Source organism: Mycteria americana, chromosome 6, assembly GCF_035582795.1.
Source record: "Mycteria americana isolate JAX WOST 10 ecotype Jacksonville Zoo and Gardens chromosome 6, USCA_MyAme_1.0, whole genome shotgun sequence".
NCBI lineage: Eukaryota > Metazoa > Chordata > Aves > Ciconiiformes > Ciconiidae > Mycteria > Mycteria americana.
The window spans coordinates 7,863,278-7,881,410 of NC_134370.1; positions in this window are offsets into that span (position 1 = coordinate 7,863,278).

The following is an 18,133-nucleotide window of genomic DNA, read 5'->3' on the forward strand; positions in this document are numbered from 1 at the left end:
TCAGTCAATTGGATTAGTTCTTTTTGGCTGAAGACATTGAGCTACAGGGCATTTTTAGTGTTTGCTCGCTCCTCATGGAATTCATTAACCACGGAGGTCAGACTAGCTGACTCTCTAACATGCTCTAAATCTGAACTTAAGGTATACATTTTCAGATTGCTTATTAGGATGTATAAAAGTTATGATTCTCTCTATTAGGTTTCTATAGTCTTTTCACATATGTACATCTCAGTGAGTGTGAGTATTTCAGAGCTAGAATTAGTCTTGTCTCAGGGTTATTTTCCCCTTATCTACTGCAAGAAAAAAACACTTTGTCTTATTGCAACTTTTCCCGATAACTTTGCAAGGCCCACAGAGAAGAGACTTGGCAGATGGAAATGCAATGCTTAGACAAGACATTCCTATTTTTAAAGCACGTTTGACAACAGGCACAGCAGGCAAAATAGAAAGCAACTCCTTTTTAAGTTTTTGAAGTCTTTCATTCAAATATTACGAGTATTTGCTTTTAAGATATTTATAACTGTCTTCCTTTTTCTCACCAGTACACACCCAAAGAAGCTCCCTTGGTTTTAGCTGGTCTGCACCACAGTAAACGAGCACTGAATTCAGACATTAGATCAAATTAAGCTCTGATCTAAATAATTAATAGGACTAGATCAGATCATGGTTTTACTGTACTAACAAGCATTCTTATGAACCCGTGTGGTGTGATGATACTTACGTTCCACAGTGGTACTGCAGGTGGACATATTCTAAATTATAAAAGCATAACAAACTTAAACGGTTGACTAATGAGATGCACAGTCTCACGCTATTTGATTTGTCCCTCCCCCTGTGTCCTAGGCAAAAGTCTTAACTAGCTATAGAGAGGCTGATGCAATCAAAAGAGGGAGGCATGGATGCATCTAATCCATGAACGTGCTCCCTATATTGGTATATCATATAAAGAACAATTCCCTATCAGCAGTGTATGAATAACTGTGTCTTGAGCTTGCATGCCAACAGTTATGGGTAGATGTCATCACTTTAAAAAATAAAAGCTGTTTCTATAGACATGCAAGACAGATTGGTGAATTTGCCTGGTTTAAATTAGGCTGAGTGGTTCATGATGGTGTAAGGAGGGGAAAGATATTTTAATAAAACCAGCCAAATCAAACCGTCCCTGCCCAATCGACTTTTCACAGAACAGGTTGACAGGGTATTAAAAGCTGTTCCATTGCATTCTGCATGTGAAAAGGGTGCCTAGCATCTAGATTTAATAGAGCCCTAAATAGCTATAGATAATTTATTCTAGTTATAGCTTTAAGTTCTGTTTTTCAGAGAATATGAGTCTTGCAAAAATGGTTTCCATGCAAATCAAAACCAGCTGAAAGCTTGCCAAGGCCAAGATGTAATTTAAGATGGCATTTAAGCTGCTCCGTCTTTTCTGTCTCTAGAGATATCATCATAAAATAAAAGAATTCATCAGGTAATGTTTTCTTCATTATTCAACCGCACAATTCTGAAGTGAAAAAGATAATTAGACATACAGTGCTGTCGACACAGTTTATGAGGAGATTCTGATTAATTAGCTATGGTAAAAGGTTTTTATATAGTCATAATTAATTTATATTTCAAGAAAAAAGGCAAACAGACAGTACACAGATTTTACTATTCCTTTCCTCTGACAGATTTATCAAAGTAATTCTGAAGTTCTGTTGAACCTATTGCACTTCATTGTTACTTTATAAAGCGGGAAACAGACATCTAACAGCACAACTAATATTGACTTTCCTGGGCGTCAGACAGCTTAACACTCTCACACTACTTTGAAAAATGCATTTTTTCTCTGCTGAACCAGCAGATGAAACCACTGTGAACTGCTCACCAAGACACACCTTGGCCTGGAATACATTGAATCAGCAATGCAAAATTTGGATGTAACACACAGGTTGCCTTCTAAGTTCTATCATGCTTCCTTCTACCGAATTGACCTGATTTATAGTAGGACTGAGGTCAAAGGCGATTATTCCATATTTCCTTTACTTTTGCATATTGAATATTAGCTAAAAGTGTTAAGATATATTGTCTTCATATATTGTCATGTTGGCTCTAGACTTGTGCTCACACTCAAATCCAGACTCCCCTAACTGACCTCACAGGCTACGCGTTGATTTATGCTTTGGTTAACACCGGAGCGAGCCAACCAGCACAGCAGGCAAAGAGAAGGATGACGCAAACTCAAGCAAATTCAACTGCATGGAAGAAATGCAACTTGTTCAAACCATATGGGACAGAAAAAGTGAGCCTATACTCAGGCACAGATAACAAAGACGAAGCCACAGAGACTAACTGGTGTATCTTTAGTAAATTACTAGCAGAGATTAATTTAATCCAAATAAGAGAGATGAAAACTTCAGTGACCTTTGAGAAAATCTTTAAACTGCATCACTGTTTTCAGGTATATTAGCCAGAGCACCTATGATATAAAGTTTCATTTTTTCTGAAACAAAGGGCTCTGTGGGCTCCCCAGGGCTCTGTGTTGGGGCCAGTTCGGTTTAATATCTTTATCAATGATCTGGACGAAGGGATTGAGTGCACCCTCAGTAAGTTTGCAGATGACACCAAGTTGGGCGGGAGTGTTGATCTGCTTGAGGGTAGGAAGGCTCTGCAGAGGGACCTGGACAGGCTGGGTCGATGGGCTGAGGTCAATTGTATGAGGTTTAACAAGGCCAAGTGCAAGGTCCTGCACTTGGGCCACAGCAACCCCATGCAATGCTACAGGCTTGGGGAAGAGTGGCTGGAAAGCTGCCTGGTGGAAAAGGACCTGGGGGTGTTGGTTGACAGCTGCCTGAATATGAGCCAGCAGTGTGCCCAGGTGGCCAAGAAAGCCAATGGCATCCTGGCTTGTATCAAAAATAGCGTGGCCAGCAGGACTAGGGCAGTGATCGTGCCCCTGTACTCAGCACTGGTGAGGCCGCACCTCGAATGCTGTATTCAGTTTTGGGCCCCCCACTAAAAGAGAGACATTGAGGGGCTGGAGCGTGTCCAGAGAAGGGCAACGAAGCTGGGGAAGGGTCTGGAGCAAAAGTCTTATGAGGAGCAGCTGAGGGAACTGGGGTTGTTTAGCCTGGAGAAAAGGAGGCTGAGGGGAGACCTTATCGCTCTCTACAACTACCTGAAAGGAGGGTGTAGAGAGGTGGGGGTTGGTCTCTTCTCCCAGGTAACAAGTGATAGGACAAGAGGAAATGGCCTCAAGTTGCGCCAGGGGAGGTTTAGACTGGATATTAGGAAATTTTACTTCACTGAAAAGGTTGTCAAGCATTGCAACAGGCTGCCCAGGGAAGTGGTTGAGTCGCCATCCCTGGAGGTATTTAAAGGACGTTTGGATGAGGTGCTTAGGGACATGGTGTAGTGGTGGTCTTGGCAGTGTTAGGTTTACGGTTGGACTCGATGATCTTAAAGGTCTTTTCCAACCTATACGATTCTGTGATTCTGTTAAATGCATTATGAATTCATGTTTGGATATGAGGCTAAAGGTACAAGCACACATGCAATCACCAGATACTGATCAGGGATTGCTATTCACTTCTTTTAGTCACTTATTCTGAGAGAGACTTAGAGGTAAAGTCTCCTCTTGGGACCTTCATCAACAACCACTGGAGATAGCAGGAGTCTTTCCAATATAATTTGGCTCAGCCCTTTGAATATGTTCAGGTGGCACATCAGCTACGGGCAGAATTAGAAAGACTGCCAAAGAACCTGTTTCTTTTCTTGTTTCAGCAAGAACCTTAGTGATAAAAAGTAGCTTAAAAATCCTAAACTGCAAGATCCCAAGGAATGTCCATTCAATTTCCGGGTAAGCTTATTTGATGCAGTATATTACTTCAGAATGATTTGGAGCTATAAAAAATGTTACAATAGTGAAGATTCTTGAATAAATAATTCTCAATTAAGTGTTAGCACCTAATTATATTAACTTATAGTAATTACTGATTCAATTATGAAATTGAAGATTAACCTGAAAATGCAGACTGGCTAATTTATTTTTATGATAGCTATACACGAATAGCACATGTAGTTGGGCTTCTCTAGGCACAAGCAAGGTAAGGGTTATTTTAACACTCATTTAGGAAGCTAGATTATCGTGCAACACTTGAAGAATATCTGACTAGAATACCTACTGAATTGTGTCTGACACAATGTTGCATTTTATTATTCCATAGTCTTATGTGTCCTGCACAGAAATAAGGGAAGAAATAGACATTCATATTTATCATCTCTGTTTATGGTTTTTATTTTTTTCCAGTTAAAATTTGCATGGGGTGTTTCATGTCAGAATCTGACTTTTATAGTCAGCAAAAGAAGCAAACCTATTTCCTAATACACTTGTGTTTGGATTTTGTCTCAGCAACGGGAAAGTTAGAGGATGCTTTATGGTACAAATTTGGGTAGAGGGGAGAACAGGTTCAACTGTCAGTCCAAATGATTTTAGTTAAGTATTCAGGGAAAGCTTTTGACTATTAAGAACAGGGAGATAGTGGAATAGGTTGTCTGAGTTGGCTGTGAAGCCTCCAACTTTGAAGGTCTTTAAAAGCAGCATAGAAAAGAGTAAGGTGAAGATGACACACCTAAAGCTTCCTTTGGATCAGGGAAGATGGACTAGATGAACTCCTGAAGTTCCTTTCAGACCCCAGATTTTATGAAGGTGTCTAAAATAAGACTTTCGGTGTTTTGATCTCTCATGTAATCTCATGATTATAATATTTCAAAAAGGCAGTAAAATAAAAGAAATTGAAAGAAAATTCTCATTTTAGTATATTTAGCATAGCAGAATAACTCTGCTAACTTTCCATATTGTGTGCGACTACGGAGAGAGTTTTGCCACAGATTTGTACTTTAAAATCACATGACTAAAAAAATAACAGCATGCCTTGGAATCTTAAACAGGTAATTTCTCCCAAGTCAATTTTCAGTGATGATTTACTTATTGTGCTACTTACAATAAATATCATGATTCTCAACTACAAAGATAACAAGCTGTATTTGTGAGCAGTGCATGTCACATATTTAAGAAGTAACAAAGCAGTAAAGATTACTTCACGTGTACAGATTATGTATTATTTGTTAGTGTGTCACTTCCAGTACCCTTTCTTTTCCAAGTGAAAGTATAAAAAACCTGTGATTAGCTATGACACTTTATGTGTTAGCTTTTACCCAGATAAATGTCAGATTTAGATAATCCTGCAGGATCTATGCTTCAAATGCTTAGAAACATGACTCTGGAAGTTTAAGAAAATATATACATACATATTATTAAGATTAGTATACCAAATAGTACAGTCCTGCAATAATAATGTATGGGGCAGGATTGAGTTTAGCAACCATCTCCAAACATTTCCTATGTGAATTAGTAGAAACCAAGTATATGGTAAAGGGGAGTGGATTATTCAGTAAAGATGACTGTTAAATATATCGTTTCTCCCTAATCCATCTCGGTCCTAGCATGTTTTTTAAAATTTCAATCTCAAGTATATTTGTAACTTTCAGGAAGATAAAATATAGTATATATGGCTTCCAAAAGTGACTGCTGTGGATAATTCTTTTTATTCTAATGCATGGGCTTTTGCACAGGTAACACAGTTTTCCTCTACCATTCCTTTTTGTTTATATTTTTCCCATTTTAAATATCAAATATCTATAGCGTGCTCAGACAAATAAGCATCAGTATGAATACCACTGCTGTAAAGGCAAAACATTTTTCTGTTGTAAGAGGAGTTCCTACAACTGATCAACTTTTTTGGCCCGTCATGGGCTAAATATCTGTTAATAGTCTGCAAGCCTTATGAAGTATCATATTTATTAGACACACCGTTCTTGGGAACTGAACCTTGCAGGAAAACTTTGTCATTAATTCTCAGGCATTCAAATCCTTTTCCCAAATTAATTTTGCCTTTGAATTTTGTCTTTTAAGACACAGTCAAAGTCAAGTGCACTATGATACTACCTTAAAGGGAGAATTTATGTCTTGCAGAGCATCTCAGAGATACAAATAGTTTCAAGCGCATACTTACTGAGAGGGCTGCTGTACACCTAGGTCTTACTTCTTTGTCACATACCATGTTGCTATACAAGAAAGTGGAAAATTCCAGGCCCTGGAAATTTGTTTGTTTGACTTGCTTTCCTCATCAGAGTCTCAAACTGGAAAAATATAAAGAATTTAAAGATAATGAAAAAAAAGAAGTTAAATTCTTTGTACAACCTCATTTGAGTTTTGGAGAAAGTCAGATTGTTTGACATTTAAACAGAAACCTGCCATTACCCAACATAACATAAACAAGCTATATAGTTCACTGACCACTTTCATCTCGCTCTTTCCGCTTCACGACTTGTTTACTGCATGTTTCAGTTATTTCCAAGACACACTGGATTGCTCTACATTCTCATAAACACTAAATATTTTAAGAATTCTTTACTATTAAGAGGTTGGTAATTTGAGTGCATGAAAGGACCATAGGAGAGCATTCGAGCTTTCCAATATGAAACGGAATTTGACACTGCATGTGTAGAAAAAGAAGTGTGAACAGCAAGGTTAACCTTGTACTTGAGTCCTACCTTTACCATTGCTGTTAAAATCTATTTCTTGCTGATGCGCAAATGCAAAAATTACACACCTGTCTGCCAACTACCCACAGCTGCATAGATCTTGCTGCTGATCCAACCATCTGCAAAATGCAGCAGCCAGTTAATGAAGAAATCCATAGCTCTCTTAGGAAACAATACTTAATTTGCCAAGCGCTGCCTGCAACTCAAAAGAGGCATCCACTCTCTGGGATTCTTGATTAACAGCACTGGATTCAATTTGGGACCCTAAATGGACAGGCCAGTCAGTTTTAGTATTTCTGAGTTTCATCAAGGGCCTGATACAAACCAGACTGATTTTGATTCATACACCAAAACCGGCTTGAAGAATCAATCTCTCTGATATCTATCCATAAGAAAACAGTGGGCAGCATGGAAAGTGCAAACCTTAAAAAAACCCACCCAGAAATCCACATCAGATAGACTTCTGCTGTGCACACACAGTTTAATATAAAATAGAATAATAGAATTTAATAGAAAATATGCAACTGGGGCTTTCTGACACTTTGAAATATATGTAACTAGATATACTAAGAGTTTAGAGTGGGAACACTAAATTTAGAATTTAGAGTACTCAGCACTGATTTAACTGGGCCCTTATCAAAACATTAATTTCCTCAGCAAAAGAAGAAACAGACCAATGTTGCCCAGTTATGAAGAAAAAAAGGGTGAAGAAAATATACTGGGTACTTACAATACAAATGATTGGCTGTTAAGAGAGAAGGGATGATACAGATGATGTCTCCATCTCTTAAACTATATCCTTCTCTTGGAAACCAGCTCTGTGTAAACTGCAAATAGGCAAAACAACTTTAATGAGAAAAGAATAGGATTCTGTGTATTGTAAGTATCACATCTAATTTTTTAACAACATTCCAAACCCAAAGCTTTTGGAAAATTACTGTTGAAAAACAATGAGATACAATAAAACTATGGTTAAAGTGTGCTAAATTATGATGATCTGCCTGACATTCTCTATGTAGAATTAAGAAGAAACATTTTCCAAAATGCTTGTTGATTTACAACCATTAATTCCTCTTTTATTTAAATTAATAATTTCTCCCGAAGTGTTTATTTCTAATCAAAGGCCAGTTAAGATATTTTTAAAAAATTAAATAGCACCCACTTAACAATGTGTGTTCGGTAGACTCTCTCATCCCCCAGAATATACACACCAGTTACCTTACCTTTTGCATAGACTATGCTATCCCAGAGAATCCCAACGTGCTTTGCAAATATAATTAACAACATGGCATGTCAGCTTCCACTGCTGATATGCAACCGTTATTTCTGAAACTGTCAGCACTTGGCAATACTGTGTAAATGTTTAAAACAAAAGTGAAGAATCGGTTATCTGTCTAGGGGGTAAATATAATCACTTAACTTGGAATTTGATCGGGATTAAGCATTGGGGTTTACAACCCAGCTCTTATTATTGCATTCCCATGGTATCTTGATGGTTAGCATCCTTTAGCTGCATAATGGATGATAATGCTGGATTGGGTGACTGCATCGGAATGAAGGGTGCTACACAATGAATAAGCCTGGGGTTTGTTTTGGTTTTTTATAAGAGAGTTCAAACCTTCTTCTCCAAAATATGCATTTGGAATAGTTAAAAGGAAAACAATTTTGGGGTAGAGGCAGGTAGGCTGGTTGCAGCAACTATAGCATCTAGAAGCTGCTCACACTATGTCCTTTCTGATTTTAGCTTTCAAGGGATTATCAGGCAGCTAGCTACAGGCAGTCCTCTGGGTATCACCTGGCATATTGCTGACATACTGCCTACAGTAAAATGAGTTGACTATTGTAGCTACAGAGACCCAACACACTGGAAGAATCTCAAGCTGGTCACTTTTCAGGCTATCCACATGGCCTGATACCATGGTAGCCCAACAAAGACTATCACAGGATATACTGGCGCTCTTAAACACAGCACAAGGCATTACAGCTAGAATAATGATATTACGGCTCACGAATTTTGTTTTACGAAACAATAAATTGTGTTTACTTTCCCTGGTTATAAAGGAGGATGTGAGAATTCCTGGGTTGTTCCAAAAATGTAAAGCAGGATCAGCAGTAAAAGATGTTGAAGCAGCAGCGTTTCCCTGAGAAGCAGCCAACTTAGAAGTGGAATATGGATTAGTGTCATCAGGAGCAGCAGCAAGAGCTGCACAGGCAGTCTGATGGGGCACTTTCCTCGCACATCATTCTGCGGCTGTACAGCTGAGCCACTCAGAAAATCACAGCTGAAAAATTTTGTCCAGAACTATCAAGCAGATTTGCACCCTCTCTACAGTCTGAATTTTACAGGTTACTGAATAAAGATGAATGAATATCTTATGTAGCAGGTGTAATTTTGATCTCCGGAAAAGAAAAAAGTAGCTCCACTACTGTACACAGTAATGGCATGAACTAGAGTTTGATGTGCCATACAGGATCTTTGCAGAAGTCCATAATCTCTTGTTGGATGAGGAAAATAAATGCTCTTTTTAAACAATTCCATCAATCTCTTCTTCAAATTCTGTTTTATTTGTGAAAACTGTAGCTGGGAAATCTCTAAACATGTACAGATAGATCAAGGAAACATTCAATGAATTTTCTTCTTTGACATGTCATTTTGAGATTACCTAAATACTCTTATTAATTGTAAACTAATGCAAAATATGCTAGAAATCAGTCTTCCACATTAATTCAGTGGTAACATTAACTTCTTTAACTGGCTATAGTCAACAGATCTGCAGGGAGTTTGTGTATCTACCTCTCTCAGTTGAAACTGGCTAGCAAGTTAAAAAATTATGAAGGCGTTGATTACTGAATGACTGAAAGTCTGACCGCAAACACCATTTTTCTTCGGGAATACAAAAGACCAGCCAATATTTATACTGTAAAGTTTTTCAAGTGGCAAAAGATATTTAAATTTAAGCTGCACATGTTCAATAATGTACTTTGTCAATTTTAAAACATTTTGAGTTACCAAAGAGCAAATACATCACTCTACTAGGCTCAGTTAAAAAAATAATATTCTGGAAGTCTGGGTTTACCTTCTAAGATGTCTCAAGGCAGGCACCTGAAATTGCAAGTACCAAAAGTGACAGCACACTTTTGAAAACATAAGCTTATATTTCCAAAGCACAGAATGTTATTATTCTTACTGACTTTCAGACATGAAAAAGCCTTAGTTATTCACCACACATGCTCAGAACCACATGTCTAGTTTCTTTGCTCTTGTCTGGATTGAGTTGGTTTCTCACAGTGTCTTTATTTCTGTCACTTGAGTTTGCTCCTATTTATCTTTTTGTGTTCTTATTAACATTCTAAAAAAGTTGCAGAATTCAAAATGAGAAGTGAGTTTTCCAATATGACTATCTATAGTATTTACCAGTAGCTTCAAAAGACCTTCATGCCACCTAAGGAGTTGGTAATTCCTTGTTTTGCAAAGACTTCTGAACATTGAAGACTTTCTTGTGTTCTCCTGCTTAAAGTGAAATAGCTTTGACCATGAAGAACATAGCTCTGCAAGATTTTAAGGTAAAGATACAGTATGAAATACACCCTTATTCATAGACTGTCCATTCCACAGTATAACGTAATCACATGGCTTTTCCTACCTAGCACATCCTGGGAGTAGGTGAAAAATAGGACAATTCCTAATTTTAATACTAACGAACACCTCTGACCAGAAAGTTCCTTTACCCCAATGGGTTATTCCTTTGTGCCACCAGGAGACAAGTCAAACTTTTTATCCCCATCCTACAGATGGGAACACTGAGGGAACAATACCAAATGACCTATCAAATCTGGGGGTGGTATCAATATCACAAGCAGGAGCTCACAACTTCCAACTCAGTTCTTAGGCTACTGGCCAGTAGCCTCAAATTCTGATCACAGGCCCTTGCAAATAGTCAAATTGACCGTACAGTCATAATAACTATGCATTTAAATTAGCCAATTTGTTATTATAATTACAAGTTTAATCTGAATTCTGTGTGTGTAATAAAATTTAGAACTACCCCAAATATGTTTCTTGTAGTAGATTGCAATTTTTAATTTGCTGACACTCTGCAGATGTCAGAGGAGGGTTACTGCGATCCCTATGTCTTTTAATATGCCCTAAAGATAAGTTAATCAAGATGAAAAAATCCATGAACCATAGGCAACCTCATTATCCATACTCTCTGTGCTGTTCATTTCCTAAGGACTGTTCTATATGAGGGAAATTATCTATATTCAATGTATACTGTAGCAGGAGAGATCTATTTTCCATCTGCTACTTTTTCCCCCCTCTAAACTGTACTCCCCCTGTTGGTATAATCAAAAGATGGCCACTCGGCCTCAAAGAGAAAAGTCTAATAAACATCTAAATTTATACATTTCATCCTATATTTTTAGCAAAATACACAAAAATTCAACATAATTGTTATATACTCTTAAAAATGAATTAGGCCTTAACAGTTAGCTACCCCATTTTGTTCTAAAATTCAACAAACAGAGAAAATCTCTTTTTATACAATCTTTTGGATATGTCATTTGCCATTTATATTTGATGGCCTTAAGGAAAAAAAAGTTACAAAAAGGTATTAATGCAAGTAGATAATAAAGCTGCATTCTATAAATCTATAGCAGCTTACAGTAATCATTAAAGCATGCAAAACTCTTTCATCTATTCAAAAATATGCAGTGCACAGAATGCCTGCTAAGGTGCATGACAAGTCAGAGTTAAATATATATTAATAAATGAATTAGCTTCATAAATAATAGCCATAATGACATTTTAGGAGACAATAAGTCTGAGGATTGTCAGAAAATGGTTGATGTATGAGCTTCACGTCTCAGTGATTCTTCAAAATGAATAGGCTTTGCGAGATAGTTCAGACCCACGACCAGCCTATTTCCTTGAATAATTTACTTGTTGTCAATTTGTACAGCCACATTACACATGCAAATTGTGCTGCCTGTGCAAACACCACTTGGAGATGATAAAAACAAATTTACGAAGGCTATAGAGGAAGGATTTATTTCACTTTCTCGCCCAGGTCAAGCAATACATGTATCTGACGATTGTGTGTACCCAATTTTGTTGTAATTATATCAGCAAATTATTCTTTATAATCTTATTATTTTTAGCAGTCTCCTTGTGCTTGGGATAATTAGCTTTCTTCACTCAGTGTAAAAACAATTCAACTTGCCAGCTAGGCAGGGCACAGCTCCATTATCTGTTTTGGGTTTAAATTTATTCCCTATATTCTTGGACACTTTGTGTAAATTAAAAATTTCATAGTCCCTAATACTGTACACGCTGTTCATTCAGTGATGAATTAAGGTCCCTAAACCTCTACGTTTGCTATTAGATATCTCACCCACTTTATATGTTAATCTGTGCTAATGAATTCCACAACCCCTAGCCACAGCGAGATGACTAAAATTATTACCACTTACAGAGATATGCCTTTTTCATTTAAAGTTCAATTCAAATTGCTCCCATAAACAGTCTGCCACACAAAGATACCTCCTTTAAAGAAGAGTTACTTACCTGTAAGTAGAGTTCTCTGAAGGTAGCATTATCTTTGGATACACATTCCTCAGCCACATGACCTCTGGTTTGTGGCAGGGGGGAGTGGATCCATCCCTTGATAGTTAAGACTTTTTCCTCAAGGCACTTCATTACCTTTGCGGCTCCTGTGCCTCAAGGGTTATTTATACCACAGCCTGTCAACACAACCGCCCCTCGCCTTCTAAGGTAGGCCCTGGACCAGGCTGAAGAGCGGAGAGGCTCCTTAGAGAGGTGGCCATTGTGTTGACAGAACATCTACACAGGAGCTTTGTACTGAACGAGTCTCAGGTAAGTGTCTTCTTCCCTCTCAAGACAGCTACCTATGAGCCTGTCATTCACAGCAAGAATAGCAAATCCAGTAAAACAAAAACACGCAGAAGGTAACAAAAAAGCTGGCACAGTATTACACGTGTAGCACAACAACAGTCACCCAGATGTCAGCTCGCCTGTGGTGCAGCTACTTGCACTTCACAGAGAGCCTAGATACACAACCAAAATTCTACCACTCTCAGAGGGAAATAATTTAAATATTACAGTTTCCTTAATAAAGGAGAACCGCAATACCCTCTGCTGAGCAATTGTGTTTCAAACCAGTAGAGGGCATTGGTATACATAGAGACTAAATAGGACCATGACAGTAGCTTGAAAAATCAGCTGTTATTTATATAAATGAAACAATAGCACTTTTCAAATACGGTACGGAGTATCAAAAACAGCCTTTCAAAGTTAAATGAACACAAAATAAAACTAAAAAGATCAAGATTCTTATACGACTTTCTAATTACATAGACCTTTATTGCAGTACAAATACTAAACTAATTAATTTTATCTAATATCCTTGAAAAGTACTGAAAATAGTGTTGTTTGTTTCACGAACTAAACCAAGGAGAGGTCAAGTGCCTTGCCTTGGCTCCATATCTGAGTGCCACGTGAAGGAACTCCTAGCTGTAGGGCTCACTATTGCGCTTCTAAATAATGCCAATTAATACACAAAGAAAAACTCTCGGAGATGTTAAGAAAACTGCTTTCTGACTCTTCTTGTGTAAAACAGTCAGATGATATTTCATTTAGTGATATGGCAGAAGGGTGTTTCTCTTCTATTGCCAGAGCAGAGGAAATGTATGCGAGATCCCAATCCAGTATATGGACTTTGTGTTCATTACAACAAAATTTGGACTGATGTATTTGGATCCCTGAAATTTGTCCTATACTAGGTGAAGACCCTCAGATAGGGGTGATGTCTACATTGCAGTGAATTATATGGCTGCAGGTCCCATAAAACATATCCTATACTCAAAGTAACAAACATAGTTGTAGTAACACAGGGGTCAGGTCAGCAAGCACAACAGTCATCAGGTCCCAAGTAGCTGAATAAATGCTATGGCATTTAATGAGAAATGAACCTCATACCCCCATTGCCCTACCATTGCTGGTATCCAAACAAGTCAGGTTAAAGTTGGTATGGGTACATCTACAACAGCTCAGTTATGCTTTTGCCTTCTGCAAAAACTTATTCTAAGAACCCAGATCACTGGCACCTTTAAGTGCTTACACTTTTTTTGCAGATCTACCCCACAAGATTAATTAGTCTAATTGTTATTTGTTTCTTGGCTTGACATAATATCTAAAATGTCACAGACCTTCAGTGGCAATTTAAAATGAGTTGGCTAAAATTTCTCTGCCTGTTTGTGCTCCATCCCCTCTTCCCTATCCACACCCACAGTACCACCACCCTTAAAGTAAAATCTGATCTGCTTTTGAATCAGTTCCTAAACTGCCCTAATATTCAATGGTTGTAATCAGAATTAATCCACACAAAATACAGGACTGAAAGCTGTAGTGGCTTAATAATTTGACCAGCTATCCCTAACTGAGGGGAAGGTAACATCTGTTATGAAGGCTGACCCTTTGAAAGCTGGCCTGACAGTTTTAGCTTTCCAATGTAGCCTACTGCCAGTGTCTGTCAATGCCCTGAACAGTCCAAATGGGATCAAAACCTGCAGAGTTTATGCTTGCAATAGACAAGGATGATGAAAACTCTTTCTACCTGTGAGATACTAAAGTTGAAAATATCTTGCTCGTTCCTCACAGGAAGCCTGTAGTAAGAATGATAACTGAGTGCAGATCTTCCAAGTTTCAATCAGGAATTTTGAACAAAAGGTTTTACATCCTTCCTGAATATTACGGTGTGCTAATACTTTAGAGATGCCTTTTTTAAAAACGTAGACAAAGCAACTTGCTCATGTGCTGCTGATGCTTAAAACCACAGACATTTCTTTCTGTATCTACGGACAGAATTTTCATCAAAATGCAAACCTCAGAGGAACAAGGACGTAGTAAATGATGGTATGACAATCTTCTCAGTAAAAGCTCCAGGCTTGATCCTATGTTGTTCAGCTATGTAGTGCTCTGAAACAAGCAAATTTAGAAGCATCTGAGCAGACCTGCTCTGATGCTGCATAACAAAGAGCCCTGCGGACTGACCGTGGAGGTCTTCCTGCCTAGCGGCAGTACAAGGACTAAGAAGGGAGCACATAGCAAAACTTCTCAACTGTACACAGGGCATTATACTCAAGCCCATTTTTCTTCATAATAGTATTCTTTGTTACATCCCTTTCCATTTTTTTGCTTAGTGTCCTTGAGAACATGGGAACAAGAACACAAGGGGACTTGAGACTTAGCTCAATTGACAGAAGACAACATCTGGTATATAAACCAACTGTATGCACATGCAGCCCACTTGTGTTGCAGTGCAACAGCTCTGTGCTCTCTGCTGCATGCTCTTGGCCTAATGCAAACCTAAATGAAGCCAATGGAAATCTTTCCACCGACTTTAACAGGCTTTCGATCAAGCAAGGGCCTGCCTGGATTAAAGTTTTACTTTGAATGAGGTAAAGAGAGCTCAAATTACAAAACATCATTACTAATTACAATATGTACTATAGAATATTTACTAATATACTTTAATGTACGGTGTTAGATAATGTTCTTTGGAGATTTCCATTAATTGTCTCTATGATGGTTCTTGTAATGTTTGTTTAGCAAGAATTAATTTGGTTCTTATATGGCACAGTACATGGAAAAAAAACCCTCTGTAATCCTTTTAACTGACTTTAAATGCTCATTTGAATATAATTATTTTAAAGGATTAATAAAAAGTATTTTTTAAGTTAGCAACAAATTAAAAGTTTAGGAAAAAAACAGAGGTTATTTTATTGTCTTTACATCTCTCTTTAAAATCATATTAATTTTCCTTTCCAACGCTATTTTATTGTATTAAAATATAATCATGCTAGAAAAATTTCTCATTATGTTAGCAAAAATGAATACAAGGTAGATAGTATACTAACACAATGACTGTAATCTGCTAATACAATAAGGTCTTCCTAGTATGTTTAAACAAGAATTCAGTTCTTGATTGTTTCGACATATTTCCAAAACACTGTCTCAAAAGTATAAAATGTAGCACATTTCCATGCTTAAGGAAAAGCTCTGATGCCCTCATTTACTGCTAAAAAACAAGAAACAGCTAATAATGCATAATTTATGTTGTAGCAGATTCCATTTCTGTACTAGGAAACTGTGTATATTTTGTGGAAATAAGCATGTACTTGACTACTTATGATTAGCTAAACACAGCTTCAAGCATATGTCTGAGAAAATAGTTCCGGCGTCTACTGTGTCCTGAAGCCCAACAATCTAACCTCCAGCTGGTCTGAAGAAGAGAATTCCACTGTGAGAACCTGCCGTGGGGACCAGGCATGTACACAGCCATTAGCTTTTCTGATACCTGACAAGTTTGACCACTTCTGTTACAGTTACTCATTAAGAGTGTTTCAAAAAGAACCCAAGCAACGCTGAGTTTTGTAGATCATAATCAATACTTTTTACCCAGAAACTAGCAGCACACTCTCTTTCAGTGCTGCTACACGAAAACAAACAAAGTTGTGGAAAAATGTTCCGTTCAGGCTTGATACCATGCACACTGCCAAATGTGGTGGTGGTATGAAAAGTCCATCCTAAACAGCACCAGGAGCAAAACCAGCACCAGCAGCACAGATTGGTTACCCAAATGAATACAGGATATCCTCTTCCCAAGCAAACTTGCTTAAGACTACCTCAGGACAGCATGAACTAGAAGTACCATAGTGCTATACATTAATACTTGGTTACTCTACAGTAACAATAGAAAGACCAACCCTCAGAGCTGCTGTTTTCAATTCCTGAGCAGACTGTGTGCTTTGCTGTACAGAGATTCCCGTAGCAGGAATCTCGTATTCTTGTTGCCACAAGACAATACATCTGACAAAGTAAACTATAACAACAGGGACTCAAAGTAGTATCTGTAAATATCCAACAACAGAAGGTAAAGGTAGGGAACAGAGATATAAAGAAAATCACCTAGAACCTGAAAACTCAAAGAGATCCTGAAAGATTCAAGTTAAGCTTGATATTACATCTAATTGCAGTAGGCCTTCCCTCTAAAGTTCAAGTAGTTTTTAATAATAGCATCAAAAATATATAACCTGTAATTACTGTGTTGCACTAGTTTGATGTTCCATGGGAATCTCAGATCATGATGCGTTTCATTCATAAGAGTCATTGTTTGGCAGGTCTCCAGGACAGGAATTCAAGGGAGAAAGGAAGTTAGATCAGTTGACCAAAAGGAAATAAATCAGATTATTTGAATATTTGCTCGATGGGGAACAGAAAATTGGCATGAGAAGAATTTGACACTGAATCAAGTTTTGGACACAATAGCAGCCTTCACAAATTTGATGTAGGGACATCAGTGTTGGTCACAAGGGTGTGCTGCCTTCTCCCTTCTACCCAGATAAAAAGACTCTACACATTGTTTCAACAAAAAAACAGTAAGTTGCAAATTCTGTAAGTAGCCAACAATCTCTTTTGTAGCGTCAGCAATACTGACCTTCTGAATACAAATGCTTCTGGATTGCTGAAAGCCAGGGAGGAGCTCTTTCCACCTTTTTTTTCATGGAAGAACCTGTGACAAGTCAGAATTTGTTGCAGGAGAACTGGAGATTATCCTGAAATTTGGCTTTTAAAATTACAAATACAATTAATTTGCAATTATAAAATGAAATGCAGGTGAACATTTGAGTACTTCATTTGTGTGCATTACCAGTGCCAATTTGTGCCACAAATTGGCTTGTGGATACTAAATAAGGAGCACAATGTTTGGATACAAATTGTGTCATGAAATTAAACTTGACTTCTGAAAATGTATCCCTACCGAACATATACATTTACAGGTCATAAAGATGTCACACATCTTTCAATTTTTGGAGTGTTCTCAAATTAGCTCACATTAAGAAAATATCATGCAGCCTAATGGTCTAACATCTTGCTAGAACAAATGGCAATGAACATCCAATATCAATACATTTATCAATTACCATTTATCTGTATACCAAATACAGTCAATTATTAAATGTAAATAAAATAAATCTCTTAAAAATTGATTTCCCAGATGAGAGGAAAATCTAGTTAGCAAGCTAAGTGTGAAATTTACATGTAGTTCATGAAAAAGTGATTACTTACGGAATTAATTGATTTTAGAAATGAATCTGAGGATATAAAACTATGGCATAAAAAGGAAATTAATCTGAAGATCTGTTTTATGTCCATGAGAAAGGTGTTTATTTTTTCCTTCCATGCACAGCCAATCCCAGAAGCTGTGATCCACCAAGAAATCCCTGCTCAAAGCCATATTCCCTATTATCCATCTTCATAACACTTAAACTCTTGCCTCCTTCTCATTCCCCTTATAGCTGAACTGTTTGTCCACAACTGGGTTGTGTCCTGATTTGGTGTCAGCTATTCCTTTCTCAGAAGTCTTGATACTGAGATTTAGTTTCCAACCTGTCAAACCGTCACTCAAAAATGCATCTTCTTACAAATTATTTCAATCACGAAACCTCCCATCTTTCACATTTCAGT